Source organism: Ovis aries, chromosome 3 (assembly GCF_016772045.2).
Source record: "Ovis aries strain OAR_USU_Benz2616 breed Rambouillet chromosome 3, ARS-UI_Ramb_v3.0, whole genome shotgun sequence".
NCBI classification, from domain to species: Eukaryota; Metazoa; Chordata; class Mammalia; order Artiodactyla; family Bovidae; genus Ovis; species Ovis aries.
In genome coordinates, this window is record NC_056056.1 from 92,359,512 (window position 1) to 92,385,659 (window position 26,148).

General features: G+C 43.7%; 1 pseudogene; it reads right to left on the minus strand.

The window, feature by feature from the left end:
* Window positions 1-215: 215 nt before the first annotated feature.
* Window positions 216-26,148, minus strand: part of LOC101101883 (thymosin beta-4-like) — a 34,605-nt pseudogene continuing 8,672 nt past the window's right edge.

A 26,148-nucleotide genomic window follows, 5' to 3' on the forward strand; every position in this document is an offset into this window, starting at 1 on the left:
TTTACCAACAACCAAGTTCTTTTCCTTCCTTGCCAGGCAGACAGGCAGATGGGAGAGGCAAGCCCAAGCTTTTGTCAGTTGTTCTCCATTCTTTGATGCGAAAAGGGGCAGCACAATCATTTTAACTTGCACCAACCTCTTTGCATCTACAGAGTTGAACAGTTAAAGAAGTAAAATAAAAAAGCAAGGCTTGTGGCATGTACAGTGCACTTTGGTTACGACTCACTTGCTGGCTTCTCTTGTTCAAGTGTTTCTTTTGAAGGCAGGGATTTTCCCGTTGTGTTTCTGTTTTCTTCCATTTCTACTTGTCGAATTTCTCAGTCTCAGTCATACCCGGTTTGTCAGACACGGTCCCTTGATGAAGTGGAGTGAGGCTAGGGGAGTCCAGTCTGCAGTGGCCACAGCCTAGTGTAGGAGTATATTTAAAGAATAAAAGTTGTGTTCAAGTAAGGTTTGTTCAAGGAATGCTGATATAGCTCAGTATAAAAGATCTGTTAGTTTATATTGTTCATTTCATCACACCCACAGGTTAAAGGCAGCAAAAGTGACCAAATGATTATTTCACTTAGTTCAAATATAACCAAGTTGTGCTCATGCTTAAAACACAAGCATGGCTTCCTAACACATTTAATGTTAGTCCAGTATATCAGGCCCGTATATCAGTATACAATCAGGCCTCTCTCTATAGTCTTGTCCCAGCCCATCCCACCTCCATCCCACCTCTCCTTGGTGTGCTGTGATCCAGCCCTATGGGCCTGTTTCCTTCTTCATTTGCGCTAGCTTCCATCACGTCACATTTGCAGGTGCTGTTCCCTCCATCCACAACACTCTTCCTTCTCATTTAGGCTTAGCTAATGCCTTCTCTTTTTTCAGGTCTAAGATAGTCTTTGCTTTCTCAATACCTGTGGTGGATTCATGTTGATGTATGGCAAAACCAATACAATACTGTAAAGTAATTAACCTCCAATTAAAACTTAAAATTTTATATTTAAAAAATAAATAAATAAAAAGTAAAAAAAAAAAAGAAAGAAAGAAAGAAATCTTTCCTGGGCTTCTCTGGTGACTCATGGTAAAGAATTCACCCATCAGTGCAGGACACACGGGTTCCATCCCTGATCTCGGAAAATCCCACTTGCTGTGGAGCCAGTTAACCCCATGCGCCACTACTATTGAGCTGGTGCTATCGAGCCCGGGAGCCACAACTATTGAAGCCCGCATGCCCTAGAGCCTGTGATCTGCATCAAGAGAGAACACTACAATGAGAAGACCAAGCACCGCAACTAGGGACAGAGGGAAAGGCCCGCACAGAAGCAAAGACCAAGTGCACCACATATAAAAATGTGTGTGGGTGCATGTATATATGTGTGATGTGTGATGTGTGTGTATGTGTGATATATGTGTATGCATGTGTATATATATGGGATATGTGTGTGTGCCTGTGTATATATGTGTGATATGTATGTACATATATGTGTATGCATGTATATATATGTGTGATGTGTGGGTGCATGTGTATGTGTGTGCATATGTATTATGTGTGACATGTGTGTGTGTATATGTATATATATAAATCTTTCCTTACCTCTCTAATCAGTGAAATCTTTCCTACTCTTGTGCTCTTAAAGCTGTAATGTTTGAGATTCTGTTAAGATACATGTTAAGATATAGATCCTGGCTGGGGAGGCCTGGAGGGACTGGAGTTTCTACTTTCTAGTAAGCTTCCTGGTAAAGCCCTTACTGGTGGTGCATGGACCATACAATGAGTGTTGTGACCTTTTTCTTTCTCACACCTATTGTGATTGTACTTTTACATTCATTGTGTGACTTTAAAATATATATTTATTTATTTTATTTTTGGCTGTGTTGACTCTTTTGTGTTGGACTTCCCAGATGGCTCAGTGGTAAAGGATCCACCTGTGACTCAGGAGATGTGAGTTCAATCCCTGAGTTGGGAAGCTCCCCTGGGGGAGGGCATGACAACCCACCCCAGGGTTATTGCTGGGAAAATCCCATGGACAGAGGAGTCAGGTGGGCTACAGTCCATGGGGTCACAAAGAATCCAACATGACTAAAGCAAGTGTGCATGCACACAAGGGAAGCATTAGGAGCACATGCGACAGATAGAGCATTTATGTAAAGGGCCCTACCAACCAAAGAAAGAGACAACTCAGTGAGCAGCTCACCACAGGAAAAAGAAATACACATGGTCAGTACACAGTGTTGTTCTGATTTGAATTGTAACAAAAAAGATACATTGAAGTCCCAACCCCAAGAACCTTGGATTCCTCCTTATCTGGAAATAAGGTCTTTCCAGAAGTAACCAGTTAATGCAAGGTCATTAGGATGGGTCCTAATTCAATAGGACTGTGCGAAGTCACTTCAGCCGAGTCCGACTCTTTGTGGTCCTATGGACTAGGCCACCAGGATCTTCTGTCCATGGGATTCTCCAGGCAAGAATGCTCGGGTGGGTTGCTGTGACCTCCTCCAGGTTATCTCTCAGACCCAGGGACTGAACCTGCGTCTCTTATGTCTCCTGCATTGGCAGGTACATTCCTTACCACTAGTGCCACCTGGGAAGGCCCAAATATGACTGGTATCCTTATGAAAAGGAGAAATTTAGACCCAGAGACAGACATGCACAGTGAGAGGATCATGCAAAGAGACACAGCTCAAGTCTCCCAAGGAGGGCTCCCAGATGCTGGGAGAGAGGCCTGGAACAGATCCTCCCCTAGAACCTTCAGAGGGAGTGGGCCCAATGCCACCAACACCTTGGCTCTGGGCTTCCAGCCTCCATAACCTTGAAACAGTACATTTCTGTGGTCTTAACCCACCCAGTTCATCACAGTTTGTTATAATAGCCCTAGGAAACCAATGTACTGTGAAATAATATTCAGTTTCACTAGAAATTTAAGAAATCAAAAAGAAAACAAAGCACTGTTTTTTACAACATTGTTCAGCTTGTGAGGTGGTGGCAGGATAAAATCAACTATCAGTGAAGATGAAAGGAAAAAGGAACGTTTATACAATAATAGTGGATGTAAATGGTACAACTTATCCATAGCACGAGGAAGGCCATTTGACAGTATATATAAAAACCATAAATACATGAAAACTTCTAGACCAACAATTCTTCTAAAAAGAAAAACCTAAGGAAATAATCAGACATGTTTGGAAAGATATGTGAACAAGGATGATCAGCACTTCAGTTCAGTTCAGTTCAGTTGCTCAGTCGTGTCCGACTCTTTGCGACCCCATGAATCACAGGACGCCAGGCCTCCCTGTCCATCACCATCTCCCGGAGTTCACTCAGACTCACGTCCATAGAGTCGGTGATGCCATCCAGCCATCTCATCCTCTGTTGTCCCCTTCTCCTCCTGCCCCCAATCCCTCCCAGCATCAAAGTCTTTTACAATGAGTCAACTCTTCGCATGAGGTGGCCAAAGTACTGGAGTTTCAGCTTTAGCATCAGTCCTTCCAAAGAAATCCCAGGGTTGATCTCCTTCAGAATGGACTGGTTGGATCTCCTTGCAGTCCAAGGGACTCTCAAGAGTCTTCTCCAACACCACAGTTCAAAAGCATCAATTCTTCAGCGCTCAGCCTTCTTCACACTCCAACTCTCACATCCATACATGACCACAGGAAAAACCATAGCCTTGACTAGACGGACCTTAGTAGGCAAAGTAATGTCTCTGCTTTTGAACATACTATCTAGGTTGGTCATAACTTTTCTTCCAAGGAGCAAGCGTCTTTTAATTTCATGGCTGCAGTCACCATCTGCAGTGATTTTGGAGCCCCCAAAAATAAAGTCTGACACTATTTCTACTGTTTCCCCATCTATTTCCCATGAAGTGATGGGACTGGATGCCATGATCTTCGTTTTCTGAATGTTGAGCTTTAAGCCAACTTTTTCACTCTCCTCTTTCACTTTCATCAAGAGGCTTTTAAGCTCCTCTTCACTTTCTGTCATAAGGGTGGTGTCATCTGCATATCTGAGGTTATTGATATTTCTCCCGGCAATCTTGATTCCAGCTTGTGTTTCTTCCAGCCCAGCGTTTCTCATGATGTACTCTGCATATAAGTTAAATAAACAGGGTGACAATATACAGCCTTGATGTACTCCTTTTCCTATTTGGAACCAGTCTGTTGTTCCATGTGCAGTTCTAACTGTTGCTTCCTGACCTGCATACAGGTTTCTCAAGAGGCAGGTTAGGTGGTCTGGTATTCCCATCTCTCTCAGAATTTTCCACAGTTTCTTGTGATCCACACAGTCAAAGGCTTTGGCATAGTCAATCAAGCAGAAATAGATGTTTTTCTGGGATTCTCTTGCTTTTTCCATGATCCAGCGAATGTTGGCAATTTGATCTCTGGTTCCCCTGCCTTTTCTAAAACCAGCTTGAACATCAGGGAGTTCACGGTTCACGTATTGCTGAAGCCTGGCTTGGAGAATTTTGAGCATTACTTTACTAGCATGTGAGATGAGTGCAACTGTGCGGTAGTTTGAGCATTCTTTGGCATTGCCTTTCTTTGGGATTGGAATGAAAACTGACCGTTTCCAGTCCTGTGGCCACTGCTGAGTTTTCCAAATTTGCTGGCATATTGAGTGCAGCCCTTTCACAGCATCATCTTTCAGGATTTGAAACAGCTCAACTGGAATTCCATCACCTCCACTAGCTTTGTTCATAGTGATGCTCTCTAAGGCCCACTTGACTTCACATTCCAAGATGTCTGGCTCTAGATTAGTGATCACATCATCATGATTATCTGGGTCGTGAAGATCTTTTTTGTACAGTTCTTCTGTGTATTCTTGCCACCTCTTCTTAATATCTTCTGTTCTGTTAGGTCTATTCCATTTCTGTCCTTTATCGAGCCCATCTTTGCATGAAATGTTCCCTTGCTATCTCTAATTTTCTTGAAGAGATCTCTAGTCTTTCCCATTCTGTTCTTTTCCTCTATTTCTTTGCACTGATCACTGAAGAATGCTTTCTTCTTGCTATTCTTTGGAACTCTGCATTCAGATGCTTATCTCTTTCCTTTTCTCCTTTTCTTTTCGCTTCTCTTCTTTTCACAGCTATTTGTAAGGCCTCCCCAGACAGCCATTTTGCCTTTTTTCATTTCTTTTCCATGGGGATGGTCTTGATCCCTGTCTCCTGTACAATGTCACAAACCTCATTCCATAGTTCATCAGGCACTCTATCAGATCTAGGCCCTTAAATCTATTTCTCACTTCCACTGTATAATCATAAGGGATTTGATTTAGGTCATACCTGAATGTTCTAGCGGTTTTCCCTACTTTCTTCAATTTGAGTCTGAATTTGGTAATAAGGAGTTCATGATCTGAGCCACAGTCAGCTCCTGGTCTTATTTTTGTTGACTGTATACAGCGTCTCCATCTTTGGCTGGAAAGAATATAATCAATTTGATTTTGGTGTTGACTATCTGGTGATGTCCATGTGTAGAGTCTTCTCTTGCGCAGGCGGCAGACTAAGCGCGGCCGAGAGGAACTACCCTATGTCCGGGGTCAGGGGCAGAGGCCTAGAGTGTCAGGCTGTGATGGCGCATGAACGGCCAAGAGGAGCTACCTTGCGTCCGAGGTCGGGGCGGCTGGGAGGAGCTACCCCGCATCTGAGGTCAGGGGCGGCGGCCGAGAGGAGCTACCTCTTGTCCCAGGTCAGTGGCGGCCGGGAGGAGACACCCTGCCTCCGAGGTCAGGAGTGGCCAGGAGAAGCCACCTCGTGCCTGAGGCCAGGGGTGGTGACCCTGAAGAGCCACCCCGAGCCCAAGGCCAGGGGTGGCAGCTGGGAGGAGCCACCCATGCCGGAGGCCAGGGCCGGGGGCTGGGAGGAGCAACCCAAAGAGCGGTGGCTGAGCAGGCACAGGAGGGCCTAGAGGAGCTATCCCACGTTGAAGGTCAGGAATGGCGGCTGTAAGGAGGTACCCCTCATCCAAGGTAAGGAGCAGCGGCTGTGCCTTGCTGGAGCAGCTGTGAAGAGATAGCCCACGCCCAAGGTAAGAGAAACCCAAGTAAGATGGTAGGTGTTGCAGGAGGGCATCAGAGGGCAGACACACTGAAACCATACTCACAGAAAACTAGTCAATCTAATCACACTAGGGCCACAGCCTTGTCTAACTCAATGAAACCAAGCCATGCCTGCGGGGCAACCCAAGATGGGCGGGTCATGGTGGAGAGGTCTGACAGAATGTGGTCCACTGGAGAAGGGAATGGCAAGCCACTTCAGGATTCTTGCCTTGAGAACCCCATGAACAGTATGAAAAGGCAAAATGATAGGATACCGAAAGAGGAACTTCCCAGGTCATTAGGTGCCCAATATGCTACTGGAGATCAGTGGAGAAATAACTCCAGAAAGAATGCAGGGATGGAGCCAAAGCAAAAACAATACCCAGGTGTGGATGTGACTGGTGATAGAAGCAAGATCCGATGCTGTAAAGAGCAATATTGCATAGGAACCTGGAATGTCAGGTCTATGAATCAAGGCAAATTGGAAGTGGTCAAACAAGAGATGGCAAGGGTGAACGTCGACATTCTAGGAAATCAGCGAACTAAAATGGACTGGAATGGGTGACTTTAACTCAGATGACCATTATATCTACTACTGCAGGCAGGAATCCCTCAGAAGAAATGGAGTAGCCATCATGGTCAACAAAAGAGTCCAAAATGCAGTACTTGGATGCAATCTCAAAAACGACAGAATGATCTCTGTTCGTCTCCCAGTCAAACCATTCAATATCACAGTTATCCAAGTTTATGCTCCAACCAGTAACGCTGAAGAAACTGAAGTTGAACGGTTTTATGAAGACCTACAAGACCTTTTAGAACTAACACCCAAAAAAGATCTTCCTTTTCAATTTAGGGGACTGGAATGCAAAAGTAGGAAGTCAAGAAACACCTGGCGTAACAGGCAAATTTGGCCTTGGAATGCGGAATGAAGCAGGGCAAAGACTAATAGAGTTTTGCCAAGAAAATGTTTAGCACTTATAATATTCCATATTTGGAAGCAACTAAATGTGTAAACATAGAAAATTGATTAATAACTAATGAAAGTGCTATATAATGGAGTACCCTGCAGACAAAGAATGAGGCTGAGGAAGCAGTTTCTATTGATGTGGAAAAATGCATATTTGATTGATTGAGTTACTTGAGAAGGCAAATAAGAAAATATTCTGTGCAGAAAGCTTTTATATCTATAAGAAACAAACAGGTTTATATGCACAGAAGAAAGTTTGGAGGGTTACACAGTAAAATGTTTTAAGGTTTGTTACCTGTGAAATTATTTTCTCCTGTATGTTTGCGTTTTCTTCAACACATACGTCTGCCTTGGTTATATAAAAAATATTTCAAGTTAGAACATTCCACCATAATTAATGAGCAAGAGTTAGGACTCTTAGGGTTGCCAAGTGTGATGGTTTCTGCCATGCATTAGCGTGATTCAGCGATAAGTATACATATGTTCCTTCCCTCTTGAATCCCCGCTCCTGCCTCCCCATCCCGCCCCTCTAGGTTGTCACAGACGTCCGACGTTGGGTTCCTTGCATCATACAGCAAACTTCCACTGGCTGTTTATTCTGCATAGGGTATATATGTGCTTCAGTGCCATTCTCTCAAATCATCCCACCCTCTCCTTCCCCCACTGTGTCCGAAAGTCTGTTCCTTTTTTCTGTGTCTCCTTTGCTGCCCTGTTAGCAGGATCTTCAGTACCTACCTTTCTAGGTTCATATCCTGGCATTAATATATGATATTTGTCTTTCTCCTTCTGATTTACTTCACTCTGTATAATATGCACTAGGTTCATCTACCTCATTAGAACCAACTCAAACGCATTCCTTTTAATAGCTGAATAATATTCTGTATCAGCAATACTTAAAAATTATTATTATTATATTTTTCTATCAGGTGCCTTCCCCACAAAACCTTAAGGCCACATTACCACTCAGATGTAGTAGGTGGACAAAAAGGCAGCCTGAGAAAGCTCTGGCCCCCAGCAGGGAACTGGTGCTGCAGGTTGGGTTTCCATCTCGATTTCATCTGTAGTCACAGCTCTGCCCAGATTGTCTTAATGACAGGCTCTCCTCACTTGGTTTTCTGAGTGACGTGTATCTTAGAGGTGGGAAGATACACAGAATGCTGTTCTAATTCCAGAGGACACGGCCCAGCCTTGCTCAGTGCCTCCTTGCTGGGGACCTGCCTTAAGTCACTCTATCTTTGTACCAACAATCTGATTATTGTAATGAGATTTTTTTTTTCTTCATACCTCCTTCAACTCAAAGGAAACACCCTCCTACTCAATGTCTCCGTCTGTTCTGCTCATATGAATCACTTTAAGGGTTAACAGAATTATCTCCCCTCTGTCTGTAGCTTTGGGAAAGCAGATATGTGCATGTGAGCTGGAGAACAGAAGACAGGTGGGGCACACTAGAGCTTTGATTTCTGTTCCGATGGGTTGCTGGAGAATGCTTCTGTTAGAAGAGGCATCCTGGTAGTAGTTAATCATGAGGATCTTTGGTTAATCTCTCCATATATACGTATGTACCCACACATAGGGTATACAAGATGTTCTATAATTATTAGTTATTTTATTATCAGGGATGATTCTGGCTGACTTTTTGCTTTGATTCTGCCGAACACAGTGAAGCAGAACAGAAAAGATTAAGGACAGACATTGGAATAGCTTTTGCTCTTCAAGCGAGATATGTGACCAGAGCTTAAGCCTCCCAATCAATGGAGCAGGTCCTGCCTTGTCTTTTTGCTGCTTACAGACCACTGCAGGGAGAAATGACTCCTGGTATGTGCCAGGCACGTTAATAACCACCTTGGTTCCTAAGCGCAATATTGCGTGACCTCACCCTATGACTTTTAGGACCCCAAAACACATTTGATGAAACTTGTTGTTGTTTAGTCGGAAAGTTGTGTCTGACTCTTTGTGACCCCATGGACTGCAGTACGGCAGGCTTCCCTGTCCTTCTCTATCTCCTGGAGTTTGCTCAAACTCATGTCCACTGAGTTGGTGGTGCTATCTAACCATCTCATCCTCTGTCGTCCCCTCCTCCTCTTGCCCTCAGTCCTTCCCAGCATCAGAGCCTTTTCCATTGAGTCGGCTTTTCACATCAGGTGGCTGAAGGATTGGAGCTTCAGCATCAGTCCTAAAAAATCAGTTAATAAAGAAATTTTCCTCAAATTTACAAGTTTTAAAACAGTTTGAGGTGTACTGACACATTTGCAGAGTTTTTTTGAAGGCAGAAACAGGTGAAATTGTGTTTTTCTGTCTACTTTTCAGTATTTCGCCAAATTTTCTTTAAGAACAATGCATAACTTTTATAAATGTGAACATCATGAGAAAAAAGAGAGCCCTGAACCCAAAAGCTCCTGGGCTGACGGCTGAGGTCCTCACATCTGAGCTTCTGCCCCATGTGGAGACCTTTACCACGAGCAGGTTGCCCTACCCTGGGTCAGGTCACAGCCAAAGAGGTGGCAGGTCACAGACCTCCCTGACCCCACAGTCCATCTGAGTTCATTCAAGGACAGGCAGCTGCTCTTCTGCCCCTTGGCCACCTCCTTTTTTTCCAATACAAGCAGGTGTGTGGGCCTTTAAGCCTTCCTTTTAGCTCTACCCACCCCCAGCTCCATCCATCAATGGCAGATGGAGCAAGTGGGGCAGTCAGTCAAACTCATAAGGCCTAGTCATCCGGAGTTGAGGCCCAGGGATCTCATTGTTTTTCAACCCAAACCTGCTCATATTTGGAGGTGGGGGGCAATTTTTTCACACCAGAAACAAATTGCTCTCTGAGCCTTGCAAACCCACCTTGAAACTCTGGATCATACCCATCTATCCAGGTACAAACAGTCCACCCAATGTTTCTCCAACTGGGGAACTGCTGGGGGCCTCAGTGTATTCTCAGAGTTTGTGTATCCTGTAGAAGTTTTTAATATTTTCATTTTATTAATACTCTTAGATAAAATAATATAAATACATAAAATATTTAAAGCTGTTTTTATAAAATATAAAGTAATGCTTTATACTAGCCAGCTGACCAAATCGTGAATAGATTCTTCTGTATAACTTCAGGGTTCATGTTTTCACGTTTGCATCTTTGATTACTGTCACTTTGGCTCTGAAGTGATTCCCCAAGGTGATAATTTTTTAAGTTTATAAATTGAAGTACTGGGACTTACCTGGTGGTCCTGGGACTCCACACTCCCAATACAGGAGGTCCAGGTTCAATCCTTGGTCAAGGAACTAGATCCCACATGCTGTAGCTAAGACTCGGTATATCCAAATAAATACTTAAAAAGAAGAAATGGAAGTATTTTCTCTAATCATAGCCTTGAATAGGCTAGTGGAAAATCTTCAAAATCAGCCTCAGGCCTGGAACTTTCCTCAGAAGTAGTCTATGCGGTCCTCAAATGTGGACCTAACTGCCCTAGGTTGTTCTGCCCAAGCCCACTCCCTCTGCTGGGGACTCCCCTTTCCTGTGCTCCCCTGGATGCCTCTCAGCCGTCCCCTGCTTCCTAGGCTTCTCTCATTGTGCCCCCCTAATTAATTCAGGGTTCAGCTGGAGCCCTCATGAACACCTGACTCAGTTGTGGGCTTTGCTGTGGGTAAGTGAGGGCCTTGGGCCAGATCTGTGGGTTCAGGATGAACAGAGGGGCCAGAGCCTCTCCCAAGCAGGCCTTACGGTTTTCATGTGTATCTCAGGTCTCAGCAGCAGGGGTCACTGCACGAAAGATTATAACCAGGTGGCAGCTTTTCAACCAGCCTCCTGGTGTAACAGGGGAAATCAGCAGCTTAGCACCAGTTGTTTATCCCATGGGGGTCTGTTTAACTATGTGCACAGGGGAGCTGAATGGAATTGACTTCATCGCGGCTTCTGCTAGCATCATCACCCACTCCCCAAGTTTTGCTGAGACTAAGGACACAGATTAGACCCACCCAATTAGACTGCAAGTTATTTATAAACTCACTCAATTGTTATGCATACTAAGAAAATAATAAAATCTCAAAATAAGGCCCAAAGATAAGATCTCTGTTTTAAATACTTAACATGTTGCAAGTTCCAGCAATAGCTCGGCTTTTCTCACCCTCCTCATGACTCCGAGTAGCCTACCAGTCTGTGTGGGCCCCAGAGTCCCCTCAAGGTCAGAGAGGTGATCATATACTTAGCATGCCTATGAATCTTCTCCAAATCTTTTTTCCTCCTGAGACTGTGAAACAAAACCTTTACCATCCTGCAGGTCATTTACTCTTCTGGGACTCAGCCTATCCAACTGAAAATGGGGCTGGATCCATGTTTCTAAATTTTTCTTCTATGAGGTGATTCTGAAATCACAAAACCAACCAAACTCTCAAAATAATACAGACGGTATTTTTTCCTTAAACATATTTAGAAACATGTAATAAAATAGGAACACACACATATGGCAATAATTATTATGTAGTAAACTATCTTTAAGGGATGGCGAGCCCGGCCTAGGCACACAAGGTGGGGACGTGCTGCACAGGTGAGCAGTGATTATGATGGTGATGGTGGGGTCCAGACCCACTGTCCATGTGGTGATCACTGCTCCATGCGAGGCTTTCTGTCTTATAGTTATTGTCCAATTTTATCATGGTTTGTGCTTTTTGTTCTTCATGTAATAAAAATAGTTGCGTTTTTCTTAGTATTTTCACTCCAACATATGAATATACTTGGGATCATTTTGTGTAGCGTTTTCCTCTGTGAGACTGTTTTGGCTGATCAGTTGAATCCAAGTGATTCCACTCACATTCTGTCAACAGATGATGATTTTTAAAATAATTACATGTCAAATTTCTTAAGAAAGCACACTGATTATAAGATCTGTTTATTTCCTTTTAGATCAGGGAATCTATATTCATGTGGATATAATTCAGGGAATGAAAGAAGAAAAAAAGTTCAGAGGCGCCATTCAGTAGGAACTTAGGGATCTACCAATCAAAGCCAAGTGTGTGCATGTGTGCGTACACCTGGGTGTACCATGTGCGTGAAGGAGAAACACTCAGGAACAGGAAGACTTGGAGTAACCGGAGTGGACAGGGGCTACTCCCAGAGCTTGGCAGGAAACACCTTACCGAAGGGACTGCTTCCAAGGTCACCTGAACACAGAGAGACAGACACAAGCACACAGACACAAACAAAAACGTACTGAGAAACACACACACTCAGGACTAGAGAAACACATGCAGACATTCTTTTATAAGAAGGTTTTAGTCGGGTGCAGGCATGAGAGGAGACAGAGGAGGGGCTCAGGAAAGCAAAGTTGATTGCACTCACGAGTCCTAGAGACACAGGGTGTTGTGCAGGGCCACAGGGAGAGAGACACCAGGACTGTGAGGAGGCAGGAGTGAGGGAAGCCCTTAAGCCATGGGTTTTCTTGGGGCTTCCATGGAAACAGCAAGGCAAGGCAGGGTGAGCATTTTAGAACTGGTCAGTTTGAATAGTTTCAGTGGCCTTTAAGGTTGGTTCCAAGTCACTGGAGCAGGCTGGGCACCCCTATCAAACTCATAAGACCTGGTCATCCAGAAGTGAGCTCCAGGGAACCCTTTGCTGCTTATCAATCCAAATCTGCACTTACTCAGTGCAGGGGATGGACAATTTTGGGGGTACCTGGCCCAGAGGATTAAGGCATAGGAATATTGCCTCCAGGTCAAGGAGATGTGACCTGGCTCCAGAACATTTAGTTTGCATCCTGGCTGGATCCTTTGCTATCCTCAGATATGCAAATAACACTACCCTTATGGCATAAAACGGAGAGGAACTAAAGAGCCTCTCCATGAAGGTGAAAGAGGAGAGTGAAAAAAAAAAAAAAAAAAAAAGATCATGGTATCCAGTCCCATCACTTCATGGCAAATAGATGGAGAAACAATGCAAACAGTGACAGACTATTTTTCTTGGGCTCCAAAATCACTGTGGACAGTGACTGCAACCATGAAATGAAAAGACACTTTCTTCTTGGAAGAAAAGCTATGGCAAACCTAGACAGTGTATTGCAAAACAGAGACAGTACTTTGCCAACAAAGGTCCATCTAGTTAAAGCTATGGTTTTTCCAATAGTATGTACGGATGTGAAAGCTGGACCTGAAGAAGGCTGAGTATCGAAGAACTGATGCTTTCGAACTGTGGTGCTGGAGAAGACTCTTCAGAGTCCCTTGGACAGCAAGGAGATCCAACCTCTCCATCCTAAAGGAAATCAGTCCTGAATATTCATTGGAAGGACTGATGCTGAAGTTAAAGCTCCAGTACTTTGTCCACCTGATGTGAAGAGCCAACTCATTAGAAAAGAACCTGATGCTGGGAAGGACTGAAGGCAGGAGGAAAAGGGGCCAGCAGAGGATGAGATGGTTGGATGGCATCATTGACTCAATGGACATGAATTTGAGTAAACTCAAGGAGATGGTGAAGGACAGGGAAGCCTGGGTGCTGCAGTTGATGGAGTCACAGATTCAGACACAACTTAGCAACTGAACAACAATGAAAGGAGGGGCTGTCTTTCCTCAGCAGGAAAGGTTTTTTAAGATGTCAAAATATAATAATATACAGAAAGTGATATAATATAATTTAATATATACATATAAAACAGACATGCACTCAGACAGATGCAGACATACACAAAGATACACAGTACTCCTCATCAGTGCAATCTCTTTTCAGAAATGTGGAGGTGCTCCAGCCATGCCCTCTCTTGAAAGGAGTCCTGGATGAAGTTTCTTGATAATTGGGGCTATTTCCAGTTACATCCATGGTGCAATGAAACCACTCAGTGTTCCGACCAGCTAAAGGCCTTTGCATGATAGAGTTAGCCTTCACTTTCTAGGGGAGTTTGAATCCCAAATTTGAAGTCCTTTCTGAGATTAAGTAGATCTCAAACTTTAGTCTTCTGATGGTTCTCTGGGAAGCTGGGCCTTGGGCCCCATGCCTCTGATACTGAAGGATTGAAGAGAGATCCAAGGATTTTTATGAAACCTCAAATTCTGATGCAGGAATTTCATGGAAAACCATGCCATCAAACTATCTCAGAAATTTAATTAATACAACAGAGTATTTACTAAGGAAATCAAGGTACTGAGTGTTATAGTAAAAATATACAAGAACCACCTAGAATGCCTCTTTCCTAAGAATCACCTTCTTTATTGTTCTTATAAGCAGAAGGTACTTCTAATCCTCTTTCTAGGCTAGATGATAAAGCCAAATGGGCCCATCTATAACATATTGGCAAGGTACTAGATTTCCCAGTTTCTTGAACTCATAGCAATGATATTGGCCTCAGAGGGCTTTGGTAACTTCTGGAATTGCAATAATAGTTTAGCTTCTCAAAACTTAAAAAGTTATATTATTCAGGGAGCAAATACAGTTAATTTCTTGATCTAGTATAACATCCACAGACACACACATTTTATTGAAAAAGTTTCTTGACAGTTCTCATACCCATGTTAATTTACATTCCATTCCATTCTGTTTTGTTCTACTTAGTTAAAAAAAAAAATACTGGTCATGCTATACTAGATTGAATTCATGACCCACTATTCTAGTTATCTATTACTGCATAACACATTACCCTAAACACCATGTCTAAAAATAGCAAAAATCATTTTATTATCTCCCAAGTGTTCTGTGGGGCAGGAATTTGGGAAGGGCTCAGCATGGCTGCTATTAGGTCTGTAAGTGGCTGTGAGTGGCTGGGGCTGGCATGGTGTGGGCCTGAGTCACTGTCTCTCATGTAGTCTCTCCGTGCGGTCTCTCTACATGGGCTAGTTTGTGCTTCCTCACAGCATGGCAGCTTGAGGGTACTTGAATTGGTTACACGTGGCTAAGGGCTCTAAAGCTGAAAACAAAAACGGTAGCCTAGCCTTTCATCTAGCATGACTTCCTCCATAATTGCAATAGAATATATTGATACTCTTCTCCAATAGAAGAAAATATAATATAAACACCACCTCTTTTAAAAAAAATATTTATTTATGCACTGAGTCTTCGTTGCAGTGCAAGGGCTCAGTAATTGCAGTGTGCTTAGTTACCACGCCACATGTGCGGTTTTAGTTCCCCGACCAGGGATAGAACCTGCATCTCTTGAATTGGAAAGCAGATTCTTAACTACTGGACCACCAGTGAAGTCCCTAAATCCATCAAGATGGAGTTTGGTGTTGGGTGGAGTGCCATATTGTAGGCAGAGTAGTTGAGATGGGAGACACTGCCATCTGTGGAAAATGCAATCTCCCACACCCTCTAAGAGGGTACCATTGCAGTTTGGACAATCATCCTCTAGAGGGCACTCTTGTGATATGACATTGGCTCCATTTCACTATGAGAAATTGGGCGGAGAGATGGGTGGGGTGATGGAAAGAGAGAAAAAGGAATTTGGGTGTTGGCTAAGGTGGAGCAGCTCATCCTTTCTGAATTGGTCATTCTTTCTGTTGCATGGAGCATGCTGGCAGGGATGTGTGTATGCGTGTGTGTGGTCATGTGGCTATCGCAGGACGAGGAGGGCTGGTGACAATTTTAGGGCTTTATGCCTGTGTGCGCTCCCCATTCTCCACCCCTTTGCCTAGCAGAAGGCCTTGTACAGGGATCTCCTGCAACGGCTAGGCATAAAGTGCCTGTGGGTCACCAGGCAGAAGTAAGTTTTCCCAAGCTTTGGGAAAGGAGAGTGCCACCCGTAGCGCCTCCATGGAACCTGCAATTCCCGATAAACTGTGCCTGGCTCCATGCCTGCAGTGCTCAGAGACTGGAGTGGTGGTTATTTGGGAGAATATTGAAGGTGAGTTAGTAAATGAGCCTGTCCAGGAAGTGTATATACAGTGAGAAGAGACTAAAGGTGATCTATAGCCTGATACAGGAGGAAAACCTGGTGAGAATGGTGGCAGGGGCTGGGATAGAGTTTTCAGGAAGAGGGAGTGGGCCTGAGGGTCAAGTATGGCAGCAAAATCAAGACTGAAGACACCATCAGATTTGGCAACATGGAGGTTGTTAGTGACTTTTATGACGTTTTGGGGAAGCCAGCTGGGCAGAGTATTACAGGAGTTTAGTAGTGATGGGAGGAAGGAGTAAAAGGGTAGAAACTGGGGAGGTGGACAGGTCCAAGAACTGTTTTTTAAAAATCTTGGCCACAGCTAAACACGTGGAAGGGAAGGAAAGGAAACAGGGGAAGGGAAACCAGACTAAAGAGGAGTAAATGATACATCCTGGTCCAGAGAGGAGTGGAGTCTAATGCCCAGACCAAGCCATGAGGCTTGGAAGGTGGCCAATTTTTAAGGAACTTGAAACAAAGAAGAGGTTGAGGTTTAGGGAGAAGGGGTGATGAGCTGAGCTAGTTCAAGTTGCCTCTGCTTCCAGAGTGAGAAGTGAGAAGGAGTAAATGGCTTGAGAAGAATTCATCAGCCTGTTGGGGAGGAATGAAAAGTCTGTTTAGTTTCAGCTCACACATATTTAGGACCTATTCTGTATAAAGTGTTTTCAATGAAATTGCTTTATCCTTTTCCAACAGTATGTGAAATAGGAAGTATCCCTATTTGCAGGCTCTAACCTCTTCCTTAGTCAGACACGACTAAGCGACTTCACTTTCACTTTTCACTTTCATGCATTGGGGAAGGAAATGGCAGCCCACTCTGGTGTTCTTGCCTGGAGAATCCCAGGGATGGGGGAGCCTGGTGGGCTGCCGTCTGTAGGGTCGCACAGAGTCGGACACGACTGAAGCGACTTAGCAGCAGCAGCAGCAACCTCTTCCTTGGTGGGTTTCTTGCTTCATCTAAGCTTGAAAGGAGTATGGCCATGAGGAAAAGAGGGGTGTGCTGGTTCCAGGTCAGTCCTGCAGCTCAGAGAACAAACCGTAGTCTTAAGTCATTTTCTAGTGATCTCTTTCCTTGATTTTCTTCATTTTTTCTTCCTCTTCTCTCCTCCTCAGGTTGCTTTCAGGAACTTCAAAGTCTTCTGTGTCTGAAGACCAATTTACCTGCTAACAGCATCCTTTTTAATAAAATAACCAACAACTGTGGAGTATTCTGTAGCTTTTACCATATATTTACATGTGGAGGTGTGTATGCGTATGGGTGTCTGTGGTGGGGGTGGATTTTGGTGGCCTCTCTTATCTGATCCAAGAGCACCAAGCTTAGACCCAGCTCAGCTCTTCCTTGCCTTCCTCAGGACAAGCAGCTGAAAGAGCTCTGGGAACCGAAAAATACCAGCCTGCAGATGTCCCTGCCTGTAAGGAATACCCAACCAACCCTAGGGCCAAAGGATAGCGACAAGAAGCAGAGGACTACTTAGTGATTTCTGCTTTGCTCACCTCAACCAATGGCCTCTACTTTAGGAGTAGAGAGCTAAATGCTTAATGGGACTGTCTGGGCCATAGGCTGGCAGTGGCTGCCCCTCTCTATTGAAGGCCATGCTCTTGGACAGTTCTTTTTCGTATCTGTGGGTCTCTTTGGGTTACAGTGACCATTCCCTCATTCTTCTCCAGTTCTAGAGATTTTAGTAAAAGCACCCCACGATTGCTTCACAGGATACAATGCAGGATTGTTGCTTTCCCTTAAGCTTGTCCATGTTGCTGTAACTCGGCACTTTATCTCAGTCAGTTCAGTTCAGTCGCTCAGTACTGTTAGACTCTTCACAACCCTATGGACTGCAGCATGCTAGGCTTCCCTGTCCATCACCAACTCCTGGAGCTTGCTCAAACTCATGTCCATCGAGTCGGTGATGCCATCCAACCATCTCATCCTTTGTTGTCCCCTTCTCCTCCTGCCTTCAATCTTTCCCAGCATCAGGGTCTTTTCCAGTGAGTCAGTACTTTGCATGAGGTGGCCAAAGTATTGGAGTTTCAGCTTTAGCATCAGTCCATCCAATGAATGTTCCGGGTTGATTTCCTTTCGGATTGACTGGTTTGATCTCCTTGCAGTCCAAGGGACTCTCGAGAGTCTTCTCCAACACCACAGTTCAGAAACATCAATCCTTTGATGCTCAGCTTTCTTCACAGTCCAACTCTCACATCCATACATGACCACTGGAAAACCCATAGCTTTGATTAGATGGACTTTTGTCAGCAAAGTAATGTCTCTGCTTTTAAATATGCTGTCTAGGTTTGTCATAGCTTTTCTTCCAAGGAGCAAGCATCTTTTAATTTCATGGTTTCGGTCACCAACTGCAGTGATTTTGGAGCCCAAGAAAATAAAGCCTCTTGATCTCATTCTCCTCAATTAACTCACTGCTGGGTGTGCCCTTTCTTTTCACCTCACTCTTGCTCGAGTCCTTTGTGCCCTGGTTGTAGTTTTATGAAAGTCTTGCCCAGCTTTAGGAGTCCCAGTGGGCCTTTCAGATGTTGCTTCCCTGAGGCCCTTCCTTGAGGAACTTGGGGCTGTGAGGGTAGAAGAAGGAGGCTTTGTAAGCAATCATGCAGGCCCCTCATTCTCTCTCCCTCTCCTCCATTTCCCCCACAGGCCCTAAAACCCTTAAGAAGCCCAAGGATGCTCTGGAATGAACAGATGATGGATAGGTCTTCTAGTCTGTTCAGAGGGCTCAAGGCCCTTTAGAATAGGAATCAGAATAGGATAATGCCTGGGACCTGGCCTTTTGTTACCAAGACTGTTTCCCCAGAACCAAACCCCGACCCCTCTCTTGAATAGAAAACAATTACTCTTACCTAAGTTTCAAGAAGAAGCTGCAAATAGAAAAAAATAACAAAATCTGCTTAGAGCCAGCTAAGCCCAAGATACCAGAAGACTTGACTTCCAGAAGACCTTGAACCTCACTACACACTCACTGTAATATTTTAGCATGCTAAATGACCCACCACTGCCATGACAGTTGATAATTGCCATGACAACAACCGGAAAGCCTATACCAAGACTGAAAAGAGTTGCATCAGTTCTGGATTCAAACCACACCCCTGTTATCAGATCACTCATGAATATTCATTCCTCCCACCCTTTCCAATTCCGTCCCCTTTACCTCAACCCTTCTATGTATTTGGTGTCTCCACCCAAACTGGGTTGAGAAGTTGATTTGTGAACTAGGTCCCCACTTCTCCATGCTTTGGCCATTGAATAAAGCTTGTATTGTTCCAGTCTCAGCACTGGTTTTGTTACTGGCTATGAATCTGACCGGGAAAAGAACTTCCTGTGTTGGGACAAGAGGTCTTGGGCCAGGCCAGGACCCAGGCATGGGTCTGGTTGACCAATTCAGTAACAACTTTATCCACTGCCTCCATTCCCCTGCTTTTCCCTCTTAGTGGAGGTTCCAGACTTCTTATACCACAGGGTATGTAGGGGCAGTGAGGTCTGGTTGGAAGAAGGTTGAGAAGACTTAGGTTCAGCTTTCCTTGAAACTGCCACTGCAGGGTTTTGCTGGAGACTCGGCATTTTATGAGGAGGCTTGTAGGGAGCAGTAGTGAGAATGGGGTGTTGATGAAATTTTAGAGGGAAGGTTTGAGCCTTGCTCACTCACTCCTTAGCCCTGCCACTTGCTCCCCTTTTGCAAGAAACTGGTGATGCCAGTTCCCAAATAAAAAATTATCAATTTAATGTAATTTAAGTTGTGGGGGATCAAATCTTGCCACTCCAAAATGTCTCTTTTGCATGCAAATTATTTCGAGCTGGAAACAATCAAGGCCCAAAAGACTCACGAAAAAGCTTTGACCTTCTCCCTAACTGTCTAAAAGAATTGCAGACAGAGAATATATCCCAAGAAAGAAGTTATCACCATAGATAACTATAGTATGAATTAGGTGTACAGATAGAGAAATGCAGGAGACGCAAGAGATGTGGGTTTGACCCCTGGGTTGGGAAGATCCCCTGCAGAAGGAAATGGCAACCCCCTCCAGTATGCTTGCCTGGGAAATACCATGGACAGAGGAGCCTGGTGGGCCACCGTCCATGGAGGGGCAAAGAATCAGACACAACCAAGCTCACATGTGCACAGGGAGGAACCTAGCAAAGTCTCTCTGTGAAAATTCCTGTGTCCCACTGTCTCTGCATGGCCCAGCAAACATTTATTTACCAAACATTTGCTTGTCCATCTCTGTGTCAATGGCCTTCCTCCCCTCTGAAGTCCCGAATCACCACCCTCAATATTCTCTTTTGTCTTTAGCTGAAGGGAGTATTTAAACTAAGGTTTCAGCCATTTTTGGCTTGTTACTCAGTTTTTCTGGGCCTCTTCCATGTGTACGTGTTATTAAACTTTTGTGTGATTTCCTCCTATTAATCTGCCTCTTGTCAATTTAATTCTTAGACCAGCCAGAATAACCTAAAGGGTAAAGGAAAATGTCTTCCTTCCTGACAAGGTGAAACTTTGAGAAGGATTTTGATGGAATTTAACAAAACTAATGTTAAAGGTGTCAACTACGAACTGACACTTACCATAGTCACTTGCCATCTACCTCTACTAGGATTAAATCACGTGCTTCTGCAGCTGCTGATTTTTAATGCACCTTGAAAGGAGTTTAGGGTGAAGAGCAGAAATGAGACACTCTGTGCTTGAGGTCAGAGGTGGGGTAGGGGAATGGGAGTGGGGTGGAGAGGGTAGAAATGGGTGGGGGTCGGGGAGGAGAAGGGAGCTGACAAAACAGGTCTTCTGATAGTTAGATATTTTCAGGAGCTGATTTTTTTTTAACTTTTTATTTCAGAAATATTAAGATTATGGTACACAGAATTGCTTATAAGCATCTTGGTTAGTCCTCTTGAATTGAATCTGTGTCTTCTGCTTTGGTAGGCAGATTCTTATCCTCTGCGCCACCAGGGAAATCCCAGGAGCTGATTTTATGAGTCCAATTCTTGTTCGTATCTCCTTAGAGCACTAAAATCCTTCATAGTGATGACTGCTCCTCATGACTAACAGCAGCTGCTGATGCTACTAAGTCGCTTCAGTCGTGTCCAACTCTGTGCGACCCCATAGACGGCACCAGGCTCCCCTGTCCCTGGGGTTCTCCAGGCAAGAACACTGGAGTGGGTTGCCATTTCCTTCTCCAATGCATGAAAGTGAAAAGTGAAAGTGAAGTCGCTCAGTCGTGTCCGACTCTTAGCGACCCCATGGACTGCAGCCTACCAGGCTCCTCCATCCATGGGATTTTCCAAGCAAGAGTACTGGAGTGGATGACTAGCAGAAACCTGCCTAAAAGAATATATGCTTGATTGCCTGTATCTCCCCTTCAGCAAAATTTCATATACACTGACCTCCCCACAACTGCTCCCTGACTCTTTGGAGCAGTTTCTCAGAGTTATCTGAAATGCAGTCCTCATTTTGCCCCCAATAAATTTAACTTGCAATTCTCATATTGTGCTTTTTTTTTTTTTTTTTTTGGTCCACACAAAAAGGGTAAAGGGTCAAGAAGAGCTAAGACAATTTTGAAGAATGTATTGAGAGTATTTTCCTTTAAGTTATTAAGACATCATAAAACTGTAGACGTTACAACTGAATTTTGCAGAGGGATGAATTTCTGAGATCTCCATTTGTATATGGGAACTTGAATTTCATGGCAGAGGCACTGTAGGTTGTAGGGAGAGGTAAACTATTCAATAAATATGCTGGGACCAGTGGCTCTCTGGAGAAAAATAAAACCCCCACCTCACATCACACACAAAAGAAGTCTCAGTTAGATTAAAGGCCAACTGTGGAAGAAAAGCATTAAAACAAACATTATTTTTATGGAGTAGAGATAGATTTCTGAAACAAAACAAAAAGCTCCTATGAACTACTGAGGAAAATTGTGTTGTTGCTGTGTCCAGCTCTTTGCAACCCTGTGGACTATGGTCTGCCAGGTCCTCCATCCATGGTTTTTCCCAGGCAAGAACACCGGAGTGAGTTGCCACTTCCTTCTCCAAGGGATCTTCCTGACCCAGGGATCAAATTTGCAACTCCCGAGTTGGCTGGTGGATTCTTTACCACTGAGCCACCAGGGAAGCCCATAAAGGAAAATTAGACAACATTAAAATTCAGTCAGTTGTTCAGTTGTGTCCGACTCTTTGTGACCCCATGGACTGCAGCACATCAGTTTTCCCTGTCCATCACCAACTCCCAGAGCTTGCTTAAACTCGTGTCCATCAAGTCAGCAATGCCATCAACCATCTCATCCTCTGTTGCCATAAAAATTAAAACCTTGCAAATACTAAAACACAGCATAACCAAAGTGGAAAAAAGCAAGCTAATAGACTGAGTGAAGATAGCTGCCATGTATATAATAATTAGTGCCCAGAATACACACCAAGAAATAAAAAACAAAGAACCCAGTAGAAAATTGCTGTTTGGATAAAAATCAGTGACTCACAGAGAAAGAACTGAGTATTCATAAACTAATGGATAGATGCTCAACTGGTAATCAGAGAAATGCCCTCTAAAACAAGATAAGATTCTGTAATGGTCATGCTGGAAAAGAAAAAAATAATCAACTCTGATAGGCTGAGAGCTGGAGAGCAGCTGGTAAATGGGAACTCTCCCACATTGCTGGTAGGAATGTAAAGTGTTTCAACTGTTTTGAAGAATAATTGGTCAAAGTCTTGGGGGAGATGAATATATGACTTATGACCCAGCAATTTCACTCCAGTGTATCCTCCAGAAAAACTCACAGTAGTGCACAGGTCAATGTGAGTAAAAATGGCCACTGCAGTTCCTTTGCTAAGGGAAAAAGTGGAAACAACCTAAATGATCTTCAGTAGGTGCATGCTACATTTTTGTTTTTGTATTGTTTTTAATATCTCTTTCTCTCTGGATCTGGTGGGGTGAATGTGGTAGAGGGGCCCAGGACTGGGATCAACACGGCAAGAAGCACAAGTAGGGCCAGTGCCTCTTTGAGGAACAGGTACAGAAGCCTCTGAAGCTGGTTCTAAAACTGGGAGGAAACAAGGCCACTGGCAGGTTAGCACACAAAAGCATATCGGCTTTATTAAGTGAGATATAATTCACATACCAGCGAACTCACCTGTCTAAAGTGTTCACAAGCTAGAAACAAGATTGCTGGGAGAAATACCAAAAACCTCACATATGCAGATGACACCACCCTTATGGCAGAAAGTGAAGAGGAACTGAAGAGCTTCTGAATGAAAGTGAAAGAAGAGAGTGAAAAAGCTGGCTTAAAACAACATTCAGAAAGCTAAGATCGTGGCATCCAGTGCCATCACTTCATGGCAAATAGATGGGGAAACAATAGAAACAGTGACAGACTTTATTTTCTTGGGCTCCCAAATCACTGCAGATGGTGACTGCAGCCATGAAATTGAAAGATGCTTGCTCCTTGGAAGCAACCTAGACAACAACCTATGACCAACCTAGAGAGCATATGGTAAAATCAATACAGTATTGTAAAGCAAAATAAAGTAAAAAAAAATAATAATAATAATAAAAACACACACACACAAATAAAAATAAAAAGCAGAGACATTGCTTTACCAACAAAGGTCTGTCTAGTCAAACCTATTGTTTTTTCCAGTAGTCACGTATGGATGTGAGAGCTGAGCGCCGAAGAATTGATGCTTTTGAACTGTGGTGTTGGAAAAGACTCTTGAGAGTCCCTTGGACTGCAAGGAGATCAAACCAGTCAATCCCAAAGGAAATCTAGAATAATCACCACCAGCCCATACAAGCACTATAGGATAATTTAGAACTAATGTGTAATATGCTTTACAACAACAGATATCATTTATTACAAAGACGTGAAGACACTGTTGCACTCAGATGAGCAAACTCTAAGCCTAAACCAAACTCAGATTCTGAATCAGTGCATAATCTTTATGGCAGACTCACAAAAGACTAGAGAGTGAAAAGGTGAATCAGGTACCTTGCAGAGAGGGAAGGACCACAGCTGCCAGCTAAGGGAGGAAGAAAATCTTTGAAGACTGATGCGGAAGTCTTCAAAATTTCCATGGAGGGAAGTAAAAAGAAAGAAATGTGCTTAAAGATAATTATAAAGCAGTAGTTCTGAGGGAGAACAAGGGCCCCTATGAGGTCTATGAGGCAGACTGGCCCCATAGTTGGAAGATGCAGAGGAAAGTTGACTGGAAGGTTAGCTGAGTTGGAAAGACCACATGGCTAACTACACAGAGACTTCTCCATTCCGAGGAGCCAGAGGTAGGAGAATCAGGCCAGTGTCCTGTAAGTCTGGGGATGGCTTTGGTCTGCTGTGAATATGGATGAGGAGGCAAACTGAATCCCAAATACTGTTTTGAGGCTGTGAGTCATGCCCAAGGGCATATTGTCCTAGCATCACAATGGGAGAAGATAAGAATTAATATTTCCAGTTTGCAGACTGAAACTGAAGCTAAGAGAGGTTAAGTGACCTGCCCCTGGTAAAACTGTCCCAAGTGTTCCAGCTGGGCGTGGCTCCCAGACGTGTGTGACTTCAGTCACAGGAGGCCTGCAGGAAAAGGTGTGTAGAAATCAAAGTGTTCCGGTGGATGGCGTGAAGGATTTGTTGCACTATAAGATGTCTGTCTTCGTTTAATTAGTTAACTCATTCTAGGGAGGCGGCTTCAGTGTAATTCTCCTTTTTATAGAAAGGTCAGCCGGGTGGGTCAGGCAGCTGAGGAATGCATGCTTTTTCGTGAGTTCAGGCTTCCTGATTCATGGGGTGAGATTTAGCTTTCTTATGGCCTCTCTGAGAAGGATGAGCTCATTGGTGGTGACAAGAGCAGTTCTCTGTCCTTCTTTCTTTTTTCCAAATGCTGGGAGAAGTGGGATGTGAGCTCTCAAATGTCACAGAAGCTTACAAAATGCTGACTCCCGAATGCCAGGCATAACTGGGGTTGGCTCAGAACGTGGAGACAGGGCAATACCATCATCTGCTAAGAATTCATTGTTAGGCAGCTTGCCTGGGACACAATGGCAAGCCTGAAACAGGAGGCATAGATGTAGGGTGGGGTGAGGGCAGGCAACCTGGGGTGTGTCTTTGAAAACACAGCCTTCTGGGGGGTGGGGTAGGGGCAGGGAGAGGAGCAGTGCAGGATTGGTCAACAGGCAGATTGTATGTGGGTTTAGGGCACCAAGAAGCAGGGACACAAAAACCTCTGATGGAATAAAGCAAAACAAAACATACACCCAGACAAAAACGGGAGGGGGGAACACTTGTTTGAAAAGATTTGCTATTCATTGCTTTAAAAAAGCACTGAAGTAGTCCTGGGAAAATTCAGAACTTTGTTTAGAATCACAAATGGTGGGTGAACACCATGACCTTTGCAGAGTTTAGGGTGCTATTTATTTATTTATTTATTTATTTTTAGGGTGCTATTTAGATTAGGAGGTCTTCTGGGTTGAATGGTGCCAGACTCCCTTGTGGGCAGAAGGGCAGCAATAGCCTGATGGATATGCCTGAGCCCCTGAGTAGAACCCTGACTCTTTCCCAAAGGGCTCTAGAGGGTGAGCAGTTGAGGTGGGATTAGAAGTTATTTTATTTGTGTCTTTATTCTTTGTGTATTCTCCAAATTTTCTCCTGTGTATATGTATATTTGAAAACAATTTTGTTAAAATAAGATCACACAATCTGTTATTGAGTTCTTCCTGAGCACAATTATGATTTATAGTAAGAATGACCATCACTGCTTTTGGAGTGTTTGTTTTTTTTTTCCTCTGCATTCATACACAAATATATAGAAACACACAGATGACAATCTGATTGTTTTGTGTGGCTTTCAAAAAACTGAAATGATATTGGACTGTACCTTTCTTTCTTCAACTTGCATTTTTCACTCAACAGCATGTCTTGCCGGGTATTATGACACATGGATCTTTTTCACTCTTCTAACTGCAGCATGCTAGCTTGCAGTATGGCGTTATTAGATTGATTTAGCTGTTCCCTTTTTCATAGACATTTAGGTTTTTTTTTATTTTGCACTACTGCAGGTAATGCTTTAGTCAACATCTTTGATCCCAGTTAGCTGGACATGTGTACAAAGGTCTCCTCAAGGCAGATAGAGAGGAACAGTGGGTCCTAAGATTTTAAATTTTAATAGATACTGGCAACTTGCCCTCAATAGTAGCTGTAATAATTGACATGCCCATAGCAGTATGAAAGAATTCATTTCCCACAACTTTGTTAACACTTGATCATAAGGAAAAATATCGCCAGTCTAATGAATGTGATGTCTCATTGGTTTTCTTTGGCATTTCCCTGATTTCAAGGGAGGCTATTTTTATTTATGTATTCATCCT